This window comes from Pongo pygmaeus, chromosome 11 (assembly GCF_028885625.2).
Source record: "Pongo pygmaeus isolate AG05252 chromosome 11, NHGRI_mPonPyg2-v2.0_pri, whole genome shotgun sequence".
Classification (NCBI taxonomy): Eukaryota; Metazoa; Chordata; class Mammalia; order Primates; family Hominidae; genus Pongo; species Pongo pygmaeus.
In genome coordinates, this window is record NC_072384.2 from 65,104,147 (window position 1) to 65,127,499 (window position 23,353).

At 35.6% G+C, this 23,353-nt stretch overlaps 1 protein-coding gene across 4 annotated transcripts in view; it reads left to right on the plus strand.

The window, feature by feature from the left end:
• CSRNP3 (cysteine and serine rich nuclear protein 3) overlaps positions 1-23,353 on the plus strand; it is a 218,758-nt gene that overhangs the window by 80,406 nt on the left and 114,999 nt on the right. The gene's annotated exons all lie outside the window — the stretch shown is intronic.

Here is a 23,353-nt window from a genome sequence, read left to right on the forward strand (position 1 = left end):
ACTAATAGTAGGATCTTAACTATTATTTCATCTCTCCTCAGTCTCCTCAATTGTAAAATAAAATTAGTAACATATACCTCTCCAAGATACTCTGAGGATTAAATGACAATACTACTACCTGACACATGGGAAAGTGTCCAGTAAATATGATTTGAATTTGAATTGTCCAAACTACTCTATAGAACTATATTTATCTTACAGCTAGGTTTATACAGGAAATATTATATTGACCTTATTTATTTATATCCCGTAGTCTGTGTCTTCTCACAAAGATGGCAAACAAGATTTCTTTTTAAGTGTTGTATATAATATAAACACTTCACTAGGTCATAACATTTTCTTTTCAAACAAAAGGAGTCTAAATTGTATGGAAATCATTATGCCCTAAAAATCAAAAGAAACATAACCCTAAAGAGCAAGTACCTAAAATCTACCAGGAACCAGTCTGTTCTTTTTAAGTGACTTATTTAATTCTGGGTATCTCACTATTTCTATGATGAATCTGTTGTGGACTTGATAGTCTTTAAATAGCAGATTTAGCCAGAATTGTGTCAAAAATTAATATGATCCATATTCATGGCATTTTCAGAACTACTCCTTTAGGAATTTCTATTCTAGTCTGGATAAAAAGAATTAACAATTAAAAATATCTTCCCACTGCTTACCTTCCTTTTAACTTCTTTTTTTTTAATTGTTTTTCTGAGGTAATGTCTTTTTTTTTTTTTAGTAGTAAAGGTTATTATAGCTTATTTGAGGCAATCTGCTTTTGAATTCTTGAATGCTTTAAACCTGGCTACCTAATCTACTCTTAGCTATATTGAGATTACCCTGAAAAGCTGTAAAGGAATAATTTTGAGCTGGTGATTCATATTGTGAAGATGATTTTATTTATAATCTGTGATAATAGAGACGACCGTGTTAGGGAATCTATACCTCAGAACCCTGTGAAATATGGTAAGGGCCAGAAATAGTTGTCATGTTTTCTAGTATGAAAATATAAATGCTTTTCCAAGATTCACAACTGAAATCTAGACAGTTTGTTGGGAGAGTTGAAAGTCAGGGTAGTCTAATTTGAAAGTTTATACCTGTAGTCAGTTAATACAAGTTAATCACAACTGGTTACTAAATTAGGCAGATATAGAACTTGGTTTCTCCAGCATAGAAAACACAGGGGTCCAGTTTTTTACTCTTTTATACCTCTAAGTAACTTACCCAACCCTATTTAAGACTAAGTATGGTAGCTCTCAGTTATATATAACACTATTTTTCTCGATGAACTGTTTCATTTTTATCTATGTCATTTAAATCTTCACAAAATCACTGAAAGACACGTCTCTTCATTAACACTCAAATTGGGAAGAATTGAAGGGGTGGAAAATATGTTACAATGTAGCATGGCAAGGAGATAAAGACCATATTTTTTCTACCCATTAAACCCCACGACAAGGCCACAGAGGCCCTGGAGTAAAATGAAGATTCATTGTATGGCAGCCTACAGGAGCTTTCAGTCTTGTTGTAGTCCGTGTGGTGCAGACAACGTGTCCTTTCGCATTTGTATTGGTGTCTAGAGATAATCATCAAAATGACCTTGAGAATGTGGAGATGAAAAAAAGGTATCAGTTCAGTCCTTGGTTTTTCTGTAGTCTGTCACACCTCGCTGAGGAATTATAACATTTTAGAGTGGGAAGCATTTTTCAAATCTTTAGCAATTAAATTGCCGTTATACATGTGGGACCTTGAATATTCTAAGGTCTGGCTAAATATCCCTAGCCTTAGCAAGGAATTTCAGATGTAGTGAAATGTTAAACATTCCTCTCAGAACCATGCTGATCATTGTTAATGATTTGACGACAAAAACAAGGACATTAATAAAAAATCCATCACATTTTTAAATGGCAATGGCAATGCATGAACAAAAAGATTTTAAAAAGTACAGAGAAAGATATGGGTGCCAAATGAAAAGAAGCAAAATGTTACTTTGATATTGTAGAATATTATTATAAATAAGACTCTATTTTAGAGAGCATTTCAATATATCAGTGAGCCTGTGGATAAATTATAATGTGGTCCTGTGGGAGAAAGAAAAATCAAGGGGAACAGAGTGGACAATTTATTTTGAATAGAGTGGGAATGGTATTAACAGCTCAATTAAGTGCCAACAGTTTAGAATTAGCTAAGAGTCATTGTCTTCCTGGGACAAATAAATTCTAGCTGTTCTAATTTGCTTTATGTTTCACATAAATGTGAACTAAAATATGCTTACGTTGTTCCTGTTGACAACAGAACAAACCAAAAAAGGCTTCATTTGCTGAGTAGAAATAAAGATTCATTCATCCTTGTTTTCCAGAACACCATCAAGGCCCACTACTCTTCAGTTTCTATATTTAGAGCAATGTAGGTATATTTTCACTGGATAAATGTGGCACAATCCATCCTGAATCTTGCCCATTCCTTGCTGTCCTACTTTCTCCCTCTGTCACTTGCACATGCTCACTGGCTAGTCCTTGGGAGGCTACCATCCCTCCTTGGGCATGGAATGCTTTCAGAGTCGGTTGTTCTGTGCAAGAACAGCCATTTGGGAAGATGATGGATATAAGCTTTTTCTCAAACATGGTTTCCCTGCATTTTTAGTTTTACCACATAACCTGCCCTTCTCCACCTCCCCTTCCAAAGAAGGGGACTTACTTTTTTTTTTCAATTCTGAAATCAACCTTTTTGATTGATTTCAATCAAAAAGAAAGATCTACTTTCTCTTACCTTTTTCTATCATCTGCCTCCAGAACTGGACAGCTTTTATGCCCCCTTCTTACGCTATCATTCTTTGATTCCAAATATTCCCAAGCTTTAGATTTAATTCCAAGGTTGTTCCCACATGCAGCGTTGAAGTTCCTGTTTCACCCCCGCTAATTCAAACTAATACCCCCAGTCATTTCATCTCAATTCAGAGCCCTAGGCTGACATACTGTTACATGTTCTCCCAACCCCAATATGAGCTCTATAAAACAATGTTGAAACAGACACTGGAAAAGTTCCCACCAGGAGAAAATGAAGTTTCCTTCACACCTCATTTCCATGATGTCTTATTTATTTTTCACAAAATCTTTTAGTCTCCCTCAATACCCAGGTGAATAGTGGGAACTCCTGCTGCCCTTTGTCTGCCACTGATCTTTCTTTCTCTGTTGTCCCTTCGTGCTAAATCACAAGTGGAGATGGAGAAATTTTAAGATAAAAACTCTCACATGTGTCTTATGTGTATCCAGTAACAGCAGCAGTCAGTTTCAAAAGCCCCTGCAGATCTTGCTAATAGCTATTCCTGTCTAATTCTAGCTGTTCACTGCTAAAATAGAAAGCTGGGAGAACAAAGTTGTATTCCCGGAGGAATTTAAAACTGTGGCGCTTTATAACAAGTAAAAATAAATTATGCTTAATAAAGTGCTGATTTGCAAACTGTGTGGCTATACCATGAAACATTGGGTTACCACTCTGCTTCTTGTAGCAAAAAAGAATATACGAATTATTAAAAAAAAAATCTCAGAACTCCAAACACATTTAGGCTGTGATGTCAACCTGTTTTCAAGTGAGCCAGATACATAGAAGGAGAGCTTCAGAAAGCATTTTTAGAGTTGCAAAACAAATACATAAATTCAATAAATATGAAAAGTGTGAAAAAACATTCATATTTATTTTCACTGGGGAATCTAACCTACTAATTATTATGGCACAATGATAAATCATCAAGACAGCTACATTCCTTGCTTAAGAAAACTTTATGAAAAACTTTACCATCACAACATGGGGAACCCAGCCTGCTGAGCAGGTCAGTGTTCTGACACAGAATCTTGGATCACATTTCTCTCTCCATATCTTTCATTTATCAGCATGTTGGTCAGTATGGCTCAAGCGGAAATTTAATTGAAAGAGAAGAAAGCTATTAGTTTTTCTGCAAACATCTAAATAATGATCTTATGGAATTCTCAATTAATGTAAAAGTGTTATATAGTAAAATAGTCTCAAGACAGGATTCCACTTCCTGGTGCTCTTAAGCCACCCACTTGAGACCCTATAGCTATTTCTTTCAGTAATCTGAACAGAAAACCAACCATGCATTCCAGCACAAAGCTCATCCTCAGGCAATCAGTATAGGGTGAGATATACTTTGGTTTTTGAGAAAGAAGTTAGGCAATTGTCAACTGTGGAGACAATAGGATAATAAAAGTTAAAATTTATTAAGTTCACCGTGAACCAGGTATCTGATCATCACTTTGTAGTTACATCTCCTTTAACCCTCACCAACCTAAAAGGGGCAAATTATCATTATCTTCTTAAACAGTCATCCTGAGGCCCTCTATCACCTTCTCCTTCCCTGAAAATGTTAGCTCTTGTCTCACTGTTTTTCTCTCTCTAATACCATACCTTCATAATTCTTTTTTTTTTTTTTTTTTTTGAGATGGAGTCTTACTCTGTCATCCAGGCTAGAGTGTGCAATCTTGGCTCACTGCAACCTTCTCATCCTGGGTTCTAGCAATCCTTCTGCCTCAGCCTCCCAAGTAGCTGGGACTACAGGTGTGTGCCACCATGCCCGGCTAATTTTTGTATTTTAGTAGAGACAGGGTTTCACCATGTTGGCAAGGCTGGTCTTGAACACCTGACCTCACCTTAGATGATCTGCCTGTCTCGGCCTCCCACAGTGCTGGGATTACAGGTGTGAGCCAGTGTGCCTGGCCATACCTTCATAATTATTTGTAATATCAACGTTCATGTAGATGATTCTTCCAGTGGTAGTTTTGTGATTATGTTCTCCAACCCTGTTACATTTCATTTTTTTCCTATGTATGTACCATAGACATTTTTATGACCAGTAACTGTAGTTTTTTCATTATCTCAATCTCAAGCAGTCATTGTCTAGCCTCTACCTCCTATCTTCCTAGCTCTCTTCTTCTAGCGATCAGAATCCTATAGCTCTTCGACCTCACTGGGACCTACCCTGCATTGATCCCACCACCTTTCCAAGTCCATCCTTCTTTACTAAAATAACCTAAATTTCATGCTCTATCATTGTAATCACTTCCTTAAGTTTACTTTCAATTCCCTTTGCCCATCTCTCTTGCTTTATAGTATATGCCTGGTATGACCCCATATTCTATACCTATTTTCATACAGCCAAACATGGCTGGAGAAAGTGCACAACTGTGCTAAGGTATTTCCATTTAAATTCATAACCACTAATCTCAGCTGAATATAGGTGGTAGCCACCAATTCTTATTTCTCAGATCCACTCATTTCCTCCCTATCCAGAAGATTTCTTTCTTTTCTTACTGCAAAACTTCAGTTTCTCTCCGCGCTCATCTTCGTGATCTTGTTTCCCATTTCACTGATAAAATAAAAGCAGAATAGAACTTCCATAGGCTTTCCCACAAAATTTCTACCTTCCATTTGTCATTATGGATGTTTATGTTTCTATCCAAAGCCAGCTATTCAACTGGTGCTGTAGGTCCCATTTCTTGGTGGCTACCAAAGACACTGCTCCCAGCAGATGCCTCACTGTCCTACATCATCATCTCCTTCTACTATATCATTTCTATCAGCATATAAATATACTGGCTTTTAAAAAAATTTACAAGTGAAAAGTTTCCTTTCCCCCATGTCACCTTCCATCTACTGCCCCATTTCTTCCCCATCTGCTTAGCAAAACTCCTTCAAAGAGCTATTTATCCTCTGATCAGGTGTTGTCTTTACAACTTCACCAAAACTGCTCGTGAAGATCACAGTGCCTTTCACGTTTCTAAGTCTATTTGTAAATTTTCAGCCATCCACTTACTTGACCCATCAGTAGTTGTAGAGAGTTGATCACTCCCTCATGCATGCTACACAATCCCCCCTACTCCTCATTTTTTTAAGATGCTCTTTGCTGCCAGGAAACCACACTCCTGTTTTTTCTCCTATCACATTTTCTGCCTTTTATATTCCTGTGCTGGTTCTTCCTCATTTCCTCAATCACTAAACATTGGAGTACACAGGACTTAGTCCTTAGACTGCCTCTTTTTCCTACCTAGGCTTTAAATATTATCTGTTCACTGGAAAATTTTTATCTTTAGCTTGAAATCCTTCCATGAACTTCAACTTTTATATAGAGAGATAGATGGAACTACCTATTTGACATCTCCACTTGAGTAATAGACATCTCAAAGTTAATTTGAACTAACCTGAACTCTTGTTCTTACCCATCATTCTGAAAACCTTTGCAGACTTTCCCAGAACAAACTGCTAACATCATTATTGTAATCGCACACATGAGGATCCTTGAACTCAAGATTGTGTCCTCTCTTTTTCCTCACCCAAACATTTAGCAAATTCTTTTGGCTTTACTCCAACAGATATTCAGAATAAATCATTTTTTTACTACCGTGTGATCCAAGCCACCATCATCTATTATCTGGAAGTTTGGAATAGCCTCCTAATGAGGCCCCTGATTCCACCTTGCTCTCCTTTCAAACAGCCAGAGTCATCTTAAACCTCATGCAGATCATTTATTCCTCTGCTCAGGACTCTCCACTGACTCTATTTCACTCAGAGTAAAAGTCAAAGTTCTTACAATTGCCTGCAAATTATAACACTGTCTGCTGATTTTCTCACTTCCTGATCACATCACCCACGTCTGACTTCATCTCCTGACTCCCTCACTTGCTCCTCGTCTCCAACACTCTGGCATCCTTGTTAGTCGTTGAACATCTCAGATCCTTTGCATTTGCTATTTCTTCTTTCTGGAATTCTCTCTACCCCAGATATTCTCTTGGCTTACCTCCTCACCTCCTTCAGATCTTTGTTCAAATATTGCTTCTCAGTGCACCCTTCCCTAATCAGAAAAAAATTGCTTACCACCCCCTGCAACACAAGACTCTACTTCCTTCTCCAATGCACTTACCACTATCTGATATACTGTATATTTTAGTTAGTTTCTTTTTGTCTACTTATTTGCTTTGTCCCCTTTTTCTCCCACTTCCACCAGAATGAAAGCTCCTTGAGGGTAAGACTTTTTGTGTGTGCCTACAATAATAACTGTAATATAGATAGCATGTGCTCAATAGATAGTTTTTCATGAATGAATTGAGCTTTCATTTTACAGATGAGGAAACTGGATTCAAAAAGTACAAAGCCCAAAACCATAGAGCAAGTAAGCTGCGACACTAAGAATGGAATGCGAGCAATATGACTCCTGTGGCATATTTTCTGACCCTTTTCTCCTAGAGGCCTCTAAATGGCTTGCCAAGTCATTCAGCCTCTTCTTTTGGGCCTGTTTGCCGGATACTGGACTAGGAGCTGGGTAGTCAATGACTAACCTGCCATACTTTGCCTACTCATTGATGGTGAAGCTGAGATGGTTACATAGGTGAGAAGGACCACTTTCAATACAATTGGGCAAATAAAATGGAAACAATGACAAAAGGCTCTTATCCTAGTTTTGTGAATTCAGAGGCTGAATCTTAATATGTGAGTAGGCACTAGTCAGATGAAGAAAAGAGGAGCTATTTTAGATAATAGGAAGAGCATGTGCAATGTCATGAAGGCATGAGGTTGCATTTTATGTTCAGCTTCTATTATTGGGGAATAAAAAACAACATAGGATATGATCAAAGGTAAGACTGAGACAGGAAGTGGAGTCCAGATGGTGGAGGGACTTAGTGCCATGCCTAGTATCTTCACAGTGTGTCCCTCAGGAGTTTAGCAGGGGAGTTCCTTGGTTTAGATTTGTGTTTTAGATTGCCTACCTTGTAACACTGTGAAAAGGGGCACCAGTGACTAGACCAGTGCCATGGTCTCTTTAGGGGAAGACAGCAGTATCAGGGATGCTGCTGAAGGTGCAGAACTGAGAAACATTTGGAGAAAAAGTCAGTGATTATTAGTAACTAAATAAGTCACATTAGGGGTAGGGAAGGAAAGCATTGAGGGTAATTCCAGGTTTCTTGGATTCAGCAACTGGGATAGTGTTATTGGACTAAGATAGGAGATGCAAGAGGAGAGGGATGCATGATGGCAATGACTATAGGTTCACTGTTTGACACACTGACTTTGCAATTTCTGAGGCAAATTCAAGTGCTGAAACAAGTTTGAAGGTCTAAAGAGATGTCAAGGTTAGAGACATAGATATGGAGGTCATCTACAAAAAAATAAAAGTCAAACCCTGAGAATGGATTAGATTGCCAAGGCAAACAGAAGGGGAGCAGGAAGTAGTGGGTCAAGAACTTTGGGGACCTCCAAGTGGGAATGGTTGCAGGAGAGAAGGTTGGATCAAGAGGGACTTGCATGGCAATCAAGAATCAAAAGTCAGAGAGGTGGAAGAAAACTAGGAGAATGTAATGTGAGTGACAAAAATAGAACATTTCCAAAGGTCTGAGAAAAATAAGAAAAAGAAAATCTGTACTGAAAAGGTCAGTTTTAAAAGATCGGTGGGAGCAGATTCATTGAATCTGAGTGAGAGATGAGCAAGTAGAATAATTCTCAAAAATATTGGACATAAAATGAGGGTGGAACAATATCAATATAGCAATGCAAGAAGAGCTTCTCTTGTTTTGGCTTTTGAATAAAATGAGAGGGTGCGATCTGAACTGATAGCTAGCCTGAACACACTGAAATTACCCAATAGCTGTTTACAGCTGGTACCAGCTCTAATTGACTAACTTATCTATTTGGATTGGTTAGAAACCAGAGTCATTGCTAAATATCTTTAATATTCTCCTCGGTGTGATTATAGGCTGTGGGGAAGTCGAAAAGGAAGGGTGGCAAAAGTGGCAATCTTGTATAGCAAGGGTCAGCAAACTATGGCCTGTTGTACAAATCTGCCTCACTACCCGTTTGTGTATGGCCTTTAAATAGTGGTTTACATTTTTAAGTGATTGAAAAAAAGAAAGAAAAGAACACTTCATGACACATTAAAATTTTGTTAAATTCAAATTTTAATGTCTACATATAAAGTTTTATTGGAACACAGACACATTCATTTGTTTACATACATTTATATATTTGTTTATCTACAACTGCCTTCGCATTAAAACAATGGAGTTGAGTACTTGTGACGGCAACCATATGTTTTGCAAAAGCCTAAAATATTTACTGTGTGGCTTATTACAGAAAGAACTTGTTGACTCCTGGTTTATAGTATCATATCTGTGAAGAAAGAGGGAGAGGGAGTTAGAGAGAGGGAGAAAATGGGATCAAGGGCATTTAAGGAAAGATTGGCCTTGAAAAGAATAAAAGCATACTTCGTCTTGTAAAACTGGGGGAAAGGATGATAGGACTGTGCAAATATAGACCAGTTTGTTGGTGCTGGAGGAGAAAGAGGAGGGATCTCCCCCCACAACCATATATACCCCACACTCTAAGTTAAATGTGTTGGCTGCCATTGATCATGACATTTTAGAGGACAAAAACTGTGTTGTATTCATCTCTGCCTCCCCCACAGCTTTCAGCACAGTGCCTTCCTTTCAGCCATTCTCACTAAATATTTAATTGAATCCCAGGTGAAACTCTATTATAACCACATTCCTAGAAACCTCTGCCCTTAGGGGCTTGCATTTAATTCTCTTACTATGTAGCCTGCATTTATTAAAGTTTGATGTTATGTTTAGAGGTGTGAAGAAAATGGAATCCGGTTTCTTATTTAATTTTCACTTTGCTAAATGGAGTCAATATTGTTAGAGAGAGTTAATATTCTTATTAATGTTGGCCATTTTTCCCTTTTTGCAACCTGAATAGTTCCATAAGTTACTAAGGGAATTTTGAGAATAAACACTATACAAAGAGAAGGTATTCATGCAGATTTTTTTAAAGCCACTAACAATGTAAAAAGAAAATCAGGACCACAGGGAGAGTTGAAAAATTAAGGGGGGAAAACAACTATTGTAGAGTAGAGAATATGGCAACACTTGGTTATTTTATTTGGCCAGCATGGCGGATTTTAAGAGTCTGAATATCAATGTCCTTGGGTATACTCTACTCATTCACTGCCATTGTCACAGTTGCTGCTGTCTTATACCTGCTCATACAAATATACTGCCAGCCTGGATCTTAAAAGAATTTAAATGTATAATTGCTGATGAAGGGTTATCTGAAAGCACAAGAGCGGTCCGCATGACCAGCTTGAGGTTTACCTTTTATCGTGGCATGTATATTTTCAAAGGTTTTACATAAGTTAGTGAGCAATTTTCTCTGCCTTTTGGGAGGACCATATCTGTATCATTTAAATTGCTATTTCCACTTAAAAACCATTTGTAGAAAAGAAATCCATCATTCCACCATTAAACAAGGGGAAAATGTTCAAGTAAGATAATAAAAGAGTTTGTAAGACACACACACACATTTACATGAATATACACATATTTACTCTGATTAGCCAAATCACCAGATCCCTCTTGTTTACTATGTAGCCACAATAGTTACAAATTAAAAAAATTAAAGTAAACAGCATGCATGTGAAAGTGTCAATGATTTTACCTATTACTCAATTTATAGTGAATGGGAAAATTAATTTTGCCAGCACTCAGTTATCTAATGTTCTTTAGTTCCCACAATCAATCTTTGCATCTCTAAAGGGAGCTGTACACGTGATGACCTATAATGACATTCATCTTGCCATGATTATTCTCATTATTAATCTTCCAATAGGCATAGATTGCTGAAAGGGCTACTCTAATGTGACTGATGACAGTGGTATAGTTCCCAACTAACCAAATCTACAAACTCATCTAAATCATCTGTGGTACAGCATAGACTAGAGGGCAGCATAGGCTTCAATAAGGTGATGTGTCAGAGACTACTGAGAGAGAGAGAGAGAGAGAGAGAGAGAGAGAAATATGCAAAGAAGAAAAAAAGCAAATTAGTTTGCCTGTTAATCATATAGAAATTGGAATATAGGAGTTTTTATTTCTTCTGACTATTTTCATTTTATTCAAAATTTTGGTTCTTTGGTACTTTGCCACTTTTGTTAATAAATCTCTCTGGTACTAGAAAAAGAGCTTGGTCTGTGAAGGTGAGAAATCCAAATAATACGGTCTCTCAACTGTTGATCTCTACTGCTGAAAAGTGTCCCCTTTAAGATCACTTGTTCTACATGGTATAATACTCCTCATAGATAAAGGCTAAGTGAAATAGGATATGGACTTCAGTTGAACAAGCTTTTTACTATCTTAATTTTTAGCTTGCTAACTGATAAACCTTTAAATACACTAGACCAAAATAAATGCTGGGAAACTGACATTTTTTAAAAAATGAACAAAAAAAATTTATTAATAGACTTTATAGGAGTCCCAGAGTCATTCACAAGTAAAAGAAAAGGGATGTGTAATGAAACTAATAGTGGTACTAATGAGGAAAATCCGGCTCTATTGTCACCATTTAGCTTTGACACATTAGAATGTAAAATAGTACAATTAAAACAGATCTATAAAAACAAATATTAAATGTATCGTGCACTTTAAGTATCTTCCTATTCTATTTGTCCCATATTATGAAATTACTCTGAATGTAATATTTTTCTTTCTTTTTTTTTTTTTTTTTGAGACGGAGTCTCGCTCTGTCGCCCAGGCTGGAGTGCAGTGGCATGATCTCGGCTCACTGCAAGCTCTGTCTCCTGGGTTCATGCCATTCTCCTGTCTCAGCCTCCCGAGTAGCTGGGACTACAGGTACCCGCCACCACGCCCGACTAATTTTTTGCATTTTTAGTAGAGACAGGGTTTCACCAAGTTAGCCAGGATGGTCTCGATCTCCTGACCTTGTGATCCACCCACCTCGGCCTCCCAAAGTGCTGGGATTACAGACATGAGCCAATATTTTTCTTAAACTGACAGATCATTTTGTACTCCTTATCCAAAGACAAAGATTACAATTAGGTTCTATAGCTTTCCTTAGGGAGCTCACAATGTTCTTATTATTTTACCTGGAAATTTTCCCCTTGTTATATGGTGGAATGATGAGCTTCTTTCCTAAAAATGTTTATTGAATGGGAATATCAATGTAAATAGATATAGCCATCCCTAGAAGCAGAAGAAATTGCTCAATGACTTTTGTAAAGCCATTTTGAAAATTACCCATGTCACTAGCCTGTGTAAGAAGAGAATTGAGTAGTTACTACCTTTTGCTAGCAATCACCTCAACCACAACTTTCATAACTATCATGAACAATCCTTATTCATCTATCTCTTTTCCTGCATCCGCTTCTGTCGTGATACTCTGTAGCTAACCCAAGCTTTACACTATCTTTTCTCTCTGCCCTTAAGCCATCTGGTTCCCACCGAGTGAGTCTCTCTATTCCCTACAGCCATCCTATCTTCTCTGATAGTGTCCACCTAAACCATAGGAAGCATAACTGCAGTTTTGTAGCATTTGCTACCAAATGGAGTTTGAGTTATTCAAATCATTCTGTTTTAGGTAGGAAGCAAAGCAATTCAGTAATCAGGTGTACTCTCTAAAAGCAAAGCTCAAAATATCTATGTATAATTTTGTTAACTGCTCGATCAGATGTGAAATGCAGATCCTTATGGTAAACCAGACTTTTTCCGTTTATGTACTTGGCTTGCAGATCTAATCTTTTAGTGGTATGTCTTTAATCGCTTTAAACTGTTTGTTTCACTAGTGTTCATGATGTGATTTGGCTCAGTGGAGCTTACATTTGAGAAGCAAAAAAATGCTATTACTTTTATATTTAGTGATAGCTGTCCACTTTTGCATAGTGGATTTAGGGCTAGAAAACATGCCTTTAAATACTATCTGTCTTACATACGAAAGGAAGTACTTTAATTCCTTATATTAGTTAGTAAGGACTACTACTTGTCAAATTCTGCCTTTGAATAAAATTTAAATTTTTCTGCAGTTAAATAATAAAAAGTCAGAATACTTGAGTTGAAAAGAGCATTAGTCTAAACTAGGAAAGTGGCCACTTGAAATCTTTATGGCTTACATTTGCCGTCAGTAAAGCTGGATAAAGTTACAAGTAAGTGGTCCTTCTACCTTTCATGTCTACCTAAAGATGAAAGCAAATGTTTAAAACTTCTCAGGAGAAAATTCGAGTCCCTTAAAGGTTGAATATATTCAAGTTAGGACACACGAACCCCCTAAAAGACCATATGAAATTGAGCTCAAAAAATGAGAATGGTTGATTTTTTTTCTCTTCTTCAAGAGTAATTTCTTACTTTTTCAATTCAGTAATGATTCTTCTGTTTGTTCTGGTTTCTTGATATTCTACAAAAAGTCATTTTAACGTTGGTAATTTATTCACTGAATCCAAAATGGACTGCTCATTTGGATTGTATTCTCTCTGCAAATATTACATTTACTCCCTCTTCAGTGAATTTAATGCCAATGTTTACAAAATTGCTGCAATACAGTCCACATTGTAATTTCTTTTGTCTTAGGAAATTCTCCACAACAAGCTAAAATTTTAATATTTGCTACCCCACAGTATGTTCTTTCTCTTAAATGGAAAGAATAGACAGTTGTGATAGGCAAAAAGCCAGTAAGGAATTTCTATTTTGAAAGCCCTTTTTCTTTCTGGTCTGTTCGTTGTAGGTTTAACTGGGATGGGCAGGGAGGGATTCTCATTATTAATCAATGTCTCAATAAGTATTTCTTATGTTAAATACTAATAAAGTCTAGTGAAATTAATTCTGAATGAATATACATGAAAATTCCTTTTATATGTAATATTAACACATGAACATTTTATTCTAACTTCGATTTTTATTTAACACATGCCCATGAGTGGACAGAAAGCTTTAGTTGACAGAAGTAGTATTATGTATTTGCTGATGTGTTGATCCAAAATGTAAAAATATTTACAAAGGGCCATTAGAGAAGCCCGAACACCCCCTGATGTACAAGTGTCCCTATTTTAAAAGAAATCTACCTGTGACTCCAAAGAGACTATATTAGATAACTGTGTGCAAAATCACAGAACTGGTCTTGGACAGACATGGAGACAGGTTGAAGCACATCTCTTCTGCATTTGAAAGAAAAAGAGGGAAAGGAGAAAAGTCATTGACAATGGGGATGATAATGATGATTGGTGCTTGAGAGAAGGGCCCAAGAAGTTTTATCAGTAGGAGAAATTTTTAACAAGGCTGAAAATGTGTTACCAGCTGTGGAACAGCTGCAACTGGGGAAAAATTGCAAAACATTTTGTCTGATCCAATTCTCATAACCCTGTTGTTGGGGAAGAAAAAGTGTATGCAGTATCTCCAGCTTTTCATCTGGTTCATTTAGACAAGCTTGGAAAACACAAACTGGAAGTAAGTGTTAAACAATAATTCTGTCCTCTGAGCAATTTGAATCTTACCAGCACATTCTAAAGATAGCTGTCTCAAAGCTTGTGTCCACTTTATGTCTATATTCTAAAAGCACTTTCACAAAAACTTTTTCAATAGTGTTGAGCATTTCTCATGGTAAAGGTTTGTGGTGGACTCTAAAGATATAAATACAAATAAGACAAGGCCTTTGTTCTTGAGATTGTAGTTTATTAATATCTTTCTAGAAATACAAACACATTAATAAGGCATAGTGTTATAAAATTTATAGTAGAGTAATAAAGAGATACGAAAGAGAGTGAAAGGGACAAGTTTTTTCACTGCATGTAAAAGGATATGGGAAGAAGCTCTAAAGAGGGGGCCCTTTAGAGCTGAGCCTTCAAGAGGGTGGAGAGTTAACCTGTTGAAGGAGAGAAGACAGTGTGAGAAGTCAGAGGATGATGTTAACATTACTGCTGTGCTATAGACTGAAAATGTGCTTCTATACCAGACTCTCCTATTTGTAGCCAAAGATTTATTGGGCAATACAAATTAAAAGCTACCTCTCAAATTGTTGCCTGGGAAACACTATGTAATGACTGGTTCTCTTTTTGTTAAAGCAAACTAAATATGGCTGAGAAGGACCCCATACTTCTATATGTGAATCCTGGTGGAGGAGTGGATGAACTGTAACCTAGCTTAATAGTCAGACAAAATTGAAAACCTGACTTAGGAGTATGCACCTGTAATGATAACTGAGTCTTGGGCAACCCAGTGGCCATACTTCAACCACTAACAGACTGCTAAGTGTTCAAACTGTGTTCAAATAAGGTAAACGCCAACCTGTAACCAACCCAGCTGTTTCTGTACCTCATTTCCCTTTTTTTGTCTATAACTCTTATCCCACCATGTGGCTGCACTGGAGTCTGTGAATTTGCTGTGATTCTGGGGGCTGCCCAATTCGCGAATCGTTCATTGCTCAATTAAACTCCTTTAAATTTAATTTGGCTGAAGTTTTTCTTTTATCACAATTAATAACCATAACAAAATTCAGTGACAATATGCTTAGGTTCAGAAAACTTCAGCACCAGGTCTCTCTGGGATAGCAAGAAAGCACGAGTTCAGCTGCTGGACTTTTGTCTTCCAGGCACCCTCTGAGCATAACAGAGACATAGTATTAAGACACTAATATTTTTCCAATTAGACACATGTGCCACAGGCCTTCTCTGATGTTTCTGCTGTTAAATTTCATGTGAAACTACATAATGCCCAGCTACAAATTTTTGTAGCTTCTGAAGATCTTCCTCCAACTTAAACAAGTACCACATCCCTGTAGTGCCCTTGTAATTTTTCATGAAAATAAAATCTCCCCCGCTCCCCCCAGACAAGTAAACTAATTTATCATCATGTAGGGTTTGGCAGCTGGCTCTGTGGTGTCACTCCCTGACACCTAAATGTGCCACCTCTAATCACCCCTTTTGGTCTATCGCCACCTAGGGAAAGAATGGACATAGTTACGTGAACCCCCTTGCAGTACCTGGGAAGCAAATTTAGAAGAACAGCATAGTGTGTGATTTCTTACAGAAAATTTTCGAAGAAATCTGTTCATCAATCAAAGCAATCAAGTATTTAGGGATCCTAGTATGGTATCAAGTTTCAAATTCAGCCTATGGGTGGAGAGTGGTAGCAAAGATCAATTTCCTTGATATCTAAAAGCTTAAACATAACAGCAGTTGCAATTATTTAAACACTATTCCTTTAAAAAAAAGCTTTTCTTCTTATTAAAATAATTTTAATACAACTAATTCCATTACAATAATAATTCTAATATTAAATTTGGCATTGTATTAATAACAGAAAGATGGAAAATATAGAAAAAGCCAAAGTAGAAAATTAGAATGACCTATTTTGTAATTCTAAGAGATTTTATAATTTTGATTGTATTTTTCCTATTATTTTATGTTCATGTATATTTAAAACACTGAGATCACAGTATGCATTTTGTTTTATACTAGCACACAATCCCTTAAATTTTTTATATTTCTCCCTAGTCTTTTTCTATACCTATTAGTTGTCATCGTATTTGTTTGTATTTCTGGCCAATTTTTTCACTAATTATTATTTTGTAAACATTCTTATTGTTTTTACAAAATCATAATGACTGATTTTAATTGCTATCTGATATCCTACTATGTATAGTAAATATGTATATATCCTACTATATATAAATATCTATTAAATATATTGGGGTGATTTAAAGCTTTAATATTATAAATGTGGTTTCTTAAAATTTTTTTGTATTTAAAAGCTGCATTCTTCTTGTTGCTACCTGGTTCCACAGTGGCCATAGAATACAGTAAATTGGAGTGATATAGCCATAGGCTTCCTAGGGCAAATAAATATTGTATAAATATGATGTAATGAATATATAGAGACAACTTTAAAGCACCTCACTGTGAGTGACTGGGAAACAGTAGCAGTATAACGTTAGCCCAATTTTGTCTCAGCTATCATAATTGCATGTTCCCTAGATAATCATCAGTAATTAAAGAGGCAAAGATCCAAATCATGCTATGGCCTACAAAGAGTAGCGGTTGCTGTAGTATCCACGGTTGTCAGCTAAAGTTACCAGGGGCCATAATATTCCAATAAAATGTGTTTATATTTCTCTCTGTTCTTAATACCACATAGTTGGCTATTCACATAAAAAAGTCTTAGAATATCTAAGTAGAGTTTATTGAGACTGTTATCAAAATAACTTGTTTTTACTAGTTTGTTTACAAGGCTAAGTGCTTTTCTTGAATGAAGTGCTGATGTTCTAAACTAATAAAGGTGTGAAAAGAATATCTGTCCTTTAGCAAGACCATGAGAATTAAATGCCACTACCTTCTAATATGAAGGAACACATGTGTACTATAACAACGTGTGTATATAACAATCATACCCTAGTGTAAGAAGGCTGTATAATTCCCTTCCTTCCATAAATAAAAAACAGAGCCAAATATGTTTGGATCATCGTTTCATGTAATAGTGCTCTTTGATAAAAATAGACATGAATAATGAATACTAAATAGGAAGCTGACTATATGAACAAGAAAGAAAATGCATGCCTCATATCAAAGAAGCCAGCCACTAGCATTAATAGCAAGCCATGGAATTAAGCTCATTAAAACATTTGCCTAAAGGAGAAATCTAATTTATTTCTTGTATTTATTCATGTTGTATGATTAATAGAAAGCATGGAGGTGGATTTCCTGATCAGGAGCATGATTTTAATCTGCACAGAATACTTTTATATAGTTTTCTTACATGAGCATTACAATTAAGTTCAATTGATGGTATTCAAGATTTGAAGTTGTATTGTAAACAAAAGTAAGCACTCTTTGTTCTTTCTTAACCTTTAATCGGGCCACTGAGGGAAATTCTGTGCTTTTAAAAGTTAACTGTGACAGACAGAATTGTCTATCTGGGTTCGTAGACAAAATCTATGAATCTCCCGTCTTCCAAACCCTCTGTCAAATTCATTCTTTTAAGAGTCTCCTGAGTTATTTAATAAAACTCAGTCATAATCAAACCAGTCAAATACCTTGTATGACTACAGACAGACTCTAAGATGTGTTTCAAACATCCCAGCGTTACAAATGCACAATCCTATCGAGATAAAAAAATCTTAGCATTTTCAGAGTGATTTTTAGTTTCCTTCACACATACATTAGTCATGCCTCAATATCTGTGTACATTCTAGCCCTTCTGCCTAGAATACCCTTATTTTCCATAAAAGAACTCCTACTCATTCCTGAGGATTTATTTCCCATGTCACCTCTGCTGCAAAGCCCACCATGACTACCTTAGATAAGATGTTACAGTAGAGCCGTAATGGGTTAAAACCACAGTAGCTGGGTTGGATTACAGTCTCTATCACGTGACGCCTCAATGGTTTCATCTGTAAAATGGAGATAGTAAAAGCAGCTACCTCATAGGCTTGTTGTGACGGTTATACAAGTTAATTAATACATGCAGAGCCCTTTGGATTTTGTAAATTCTTGATAACTAACTATTAGCTATTTTTAGATAGTATCGTGCACACCACCACATCCAACTAATTTTTAAATTTTTTTTTTGTGGAGACAGGGGCTCATTGCGTTGCCCAGGCTGTATATTCTTATATATTCTTCAATTATAGAACTCGTTTCATTATGCTGTAACATCTCTTTATATCTGTGCCTGCCTCTAGATGGAGAGCCACTTAGCTTGCAGATTGCCATCTCCCTAACATATCAGAACAATGAACTTGGTTCCAAGGGTATAGAACTCAGTGAATGTAAAATGGATAAATGTATGAATTAATGCATAAATCAGTAAATGAACCCAGATGAATAATATGCCAAAGTTGTTTCTGTATATCTCTGCGATACAAATAAACGTATGTTCATTCTATTAGCCAAGTATTTGTGGATTTGTATTGGTGAAATAAAATATAGAAAACTCTTTTTCTTATGCCTTGACCCCAAAAGCAGTGTCATAACCCTTTTACTTATGGTGCAACCAATAATAGGACTGATGGTTTATCCATCAGTCCTGTTTCTTTTTAAACCTGCTCAGTTCATATTTGACTTTAGCATATGCTATTTTACTCCATGTTTTATTTTGTCACAGGTTAGACATCTAATTCGGCATAAGAAGAAATCATTACAGTCAACATTTATGGTCACTAAGAAATAAATGTATCTTTCGTGTTCTCTGAGAGAAGGTTTGCTTCATTTATTCTTTTCTCTCGATAAATGCTGTTTTCTAATGCATTTGTAATGATAGAGACTTAAGGATGGGGAAAAAATCTGGATACTTTCTTCTCTGTGTCACTTTTTATAAAGACTTCTTTACAGCCATGTTCAAATGATTTATGTACATATTGTAGATGCAGTAGCAGCAATTATAGAGCTATCCCTACCACTTAACCTGCAACATTCTGAATGGCCATTCACTGGCCACTTAAGCTAACATCTGCTGCTTTGGTAGTCTAATATCCAAATAGAATGAAAAACTGAAAGGATAAAACTCCAGTAGGCTTGTTCACTTCAATAGGTAATGGTGGCGTGTGTGTGTATGCATGTGTGTGTGTAAATCTTAGTTTGCATTATCCAAAATTATCTGTTTTTTATCTCTGCATAACTAAAACACATTTGTCTTTTCCACACATTTCTTTTCCTAAATTGGAAATCAGACACAAGAAAAAAATATAAACACTGTCCACTGCGTACTTTATTTAAGGGAGGTCCTGCTGTTTTACAGTTACTCTCAGCCTCCCAAACATAACATTAACAATGTTTGATACTAATACTTTTTCACAATGCTGGAAAGTTTAACCAACGAAGGCAAATACAAATAAATATACCTGTGAAATTACTGAATCTATGTAACAAAACTAGTTTAATTAAGGCTCTTTTGGATCTAATTGGCAGCTTAATCATTGAACCATTGACTTTTAAGGCTATCAGTAAGATCAGAGACCAGTTTATGTAAACAATTTTAAATATTTCATCATTCTTTCTGATGGATTCCTTTCTTCTCCTTCCTCTGTCACCGCCTTTATTTCATGCCCCCATTGTTTCTCCCTGATTCTTCATCAGATCCCAGCTGCCGCCCCAGCGCTCCACCAGGCTAGCCTCTCCTCAACTGCCAAAATTGTCTTCTTTACTCATTACTTTGCCCATACCTCTTATCTTATCCCCTGGTGACTTTACAATGTCCTGCATATTGCAAACATCTTCTCACCCTCAGCTTCAGAAGGATCTAAGAGAGAGCACCAGACATCCTCCTTCAAAGTCCCAATACATGCCTAAATCTCCTGTCACCCAAGTCTCTTCAAAGTCCCTCTTATTATAGTTAGTAAAGCTCTTGCCTTTGTTTCTGGGCTTTTCCCAAAGTACCACTTACTACTACGAACTCCCTTTTCTCCCAGAATGCCTATATGTGATTTCTCCAGCATGACAGCCTCAAAGCAGTGAATCCTCTTACATGGCAGCTCAGAGTTCTTGGACAGAGTGTTTCAAGAGGCTCAAGTGGAAGCCACAGGGTTTATTAGGACCTAGACTTGGACTTTCCAGAGCATCACTGCTGCAGCCTCTACTGGTTAAGCAAATCACTCAGACCAACTAAGAATAAAGGTGGAGGAAATTAGACTCGGAAAGAATTGCAAAGAATTTGTAGCCATTATTTTTATTTTATTTAAAATATCTTATTATTAAGATAAGTTTTGTCTCTTCTTAATTATAATATCCAAAAGTAACAGGATAAATTACAATTTGACATTTGATAAATTATTTTTAATTACAAAAATAATTTTTCTGATTTTAGCAGATATATTGAAAATAAATAAATGTATACATAAAATACATATTCACTCAATAAAATATGCAAACTTTTGAAAAAGTACCATTTAACACTTTCACATAACATGCTTAGCACATTTTTTTAATTTTAAGCTAAAGAGACAATGATCTTCTTGAGAACAGTGTATATTTCATTTTTATATCCCTAGCAACTGTCTCAGAGCTTGGTACATGGTATCTTCTCAATAAATGTTTGTTAAATTGAGTTGAATTAGTCCTTGATTTTGAGGTTGACGTAGCCAATTTATTGACTTCTCTGAATGTGTTGTGAAGGAGAAGAAAATATAGCAAGAAAATCCAGCCTCATCAAGGGAGAATCTAATAGTAGCAAGTGGTATACATACCAGTTAATATGGTTCCAGGAAACACAGGTGATGGTGTTAGTAAATCTTTCTTCATGCAGTAGAATGTTCAAGAGATCATCCAGTTAGCATAAGTTCATGTCTAAATTACTGCAAGAACTGGATAGCAAATATTTTGGATTACTTCAGATAAGGTTTGGTTATTTTGTAGTAAAGGGGAGTAAATAAAAGAATTCTATGAGGCCTATTTGTGTTTAGAGAAAAAACAAGCAATAAAGAGTCAATTGTAAGAGTTGACATATTTTTTTTTCAATTCACAGGTTTTAATTTGCCAAAGTAAATTAAAACATCCTTTTAATCTTGGACGGAATTTGCTTCTTAAAGCTATGATCTTGTGTTTCTTTGTTAATTTCATATTTAAAAAATTCTTGGCCCATAAAATTGTTTTATAAGCAGAGCCACCATTGTTCATTGTGTAATTTGAGAATCTCTGGGGCTATCCTCTTGCCATCTCACTGATTCCAGAGTTTTGATTAGAAGGATGGGCATATTTTGTAATTGGTTTTTATCCTAAGGCAATTTTATGAGATTTCAAATTATAGTACTTCTTAAATTTAGTTCTATTTTTTCTGCATGTATTAGAAAAAAAAATCACCTCTTACTTCCAAAAGTCCTATCTACTTATTATACTTGTTTGTCTGTGTTGTTAGAATAATTTACTTAAAAATTCTTTTAAGCAATCATTAGATTTTATATCATATCTTTCCATTTTATTAATATTAGTTGACAATACTTGGTTAAAGCCAATTTAAAGAACTGAAGTACAAATTATTGCTATAGGTTTCCATGACATACTTTCCAAAGACTTTTCTGTTCCTGGTGTGCAGACTTGAAAACTAAGGCATAAGATGCTGGAATAACTCACCAAGGTCATCTATGACAATAGCCGACCTGGAGAGATTATTACCACCCCATGATTCATTCTATCTCTTTCTATTTCTGATATCCACCTTTAAATATCTTTTTCAACGTGAATAAATTGTCAAGTTCTTATATTTAATACCATACACTATAGACTTCCCATTGGAGACTCACAATTTTACTGGTAATTTGTTTTAATTGCTAGCTATTTTCATATTCCTTATATTTATTTATAGTTCTTTCTTATTGTTAAATTATACCTTTGCATATATACACACAAATTTCACATATATGTGGATTTTTTTCCAATTTCCCAACTCTTGTTCTCCCACTCTCACTTTCTAAAAACTTGCAAGTAACTTAGTTTTCTGCTAATTCTTTCCTTCCATTGGGCAACCTTTTTATTTCACTGTTTTTGAAGTGATGCAGTAAAAAAAAAAAAAATGGCTGCCTTTTGTTTACTTCCTTGTACATTAGCGTGGGTGACATGATCAAATATATTAACTAGGATGTACATATCTTAAGAACCCAGAAGTATACTATAAGCCCTTTTCTTTTAATGCCCCAAAGTTTTGCAGCTTTAGCATAGCTCTAATGCTGTGCTAAAAATGAACATGAACATTTTGGGACAAATGCATTAAAATGGTGGTATCTAAAACATATCTGAATATTTCTTTCAACGTTAGGAAAAACCCATCAAAAGGTATTTATTTAAGTCATAAACATTTATTTAAGTCATAAACATTCTAGATCAATGCTAACCCTACAAATAATATTATAAAGAAAGGTATTAACTCATTGTATTTAAAAGCTAAGCTACTTAACCATACTTACCTATTCTGGTTTTAAATTATTTTTAAAACTTTCAGTTGTCACACAAAAAATTTTGAGTTATAATATTTTTTGCCCCAAAAGAATTTCTTATTAATGGAAGGATTAAGCAAATATACATATATATGTATATTCACTTTTTAATTACTGAATTATTTATAAGTGCCATTAAGTTACTATATATCTAACTATTCAGAAAATTTATTTTCTCATCTGTATTTATAGTGCTTCTGACTTTTCCTTCTGTGTTTGCTCTTTGTGGCACTTCGCATGTATTTGTCATAAGATTTTCACTGAGACTTAAAAGTAACAAGCTTTCAAACATCATTTTAATTTAGACAGTCATTAAAGAGATAAGAAATCGATTTTTAAAAATAAGTTCCAATAACTAAATAGTTCTGTATTTGGAAATCCAAATTCCATTTTCAGTTTTTGAGAAATAATTTTGTATATTTAAAAAATATTTTTAGAAAGACAATCTGACTACACACACATACACACACATATTTGTATATATATGAATGTAATATTTGTGTGGTGGAAAATTCCTGTAAATGTTGAATAGTTTTCCCTGAAACTACTTGTTAACATTGAAATCAGATAAGGTAAATCATATGCTTTATTGAGGTAAGCTGTCTAA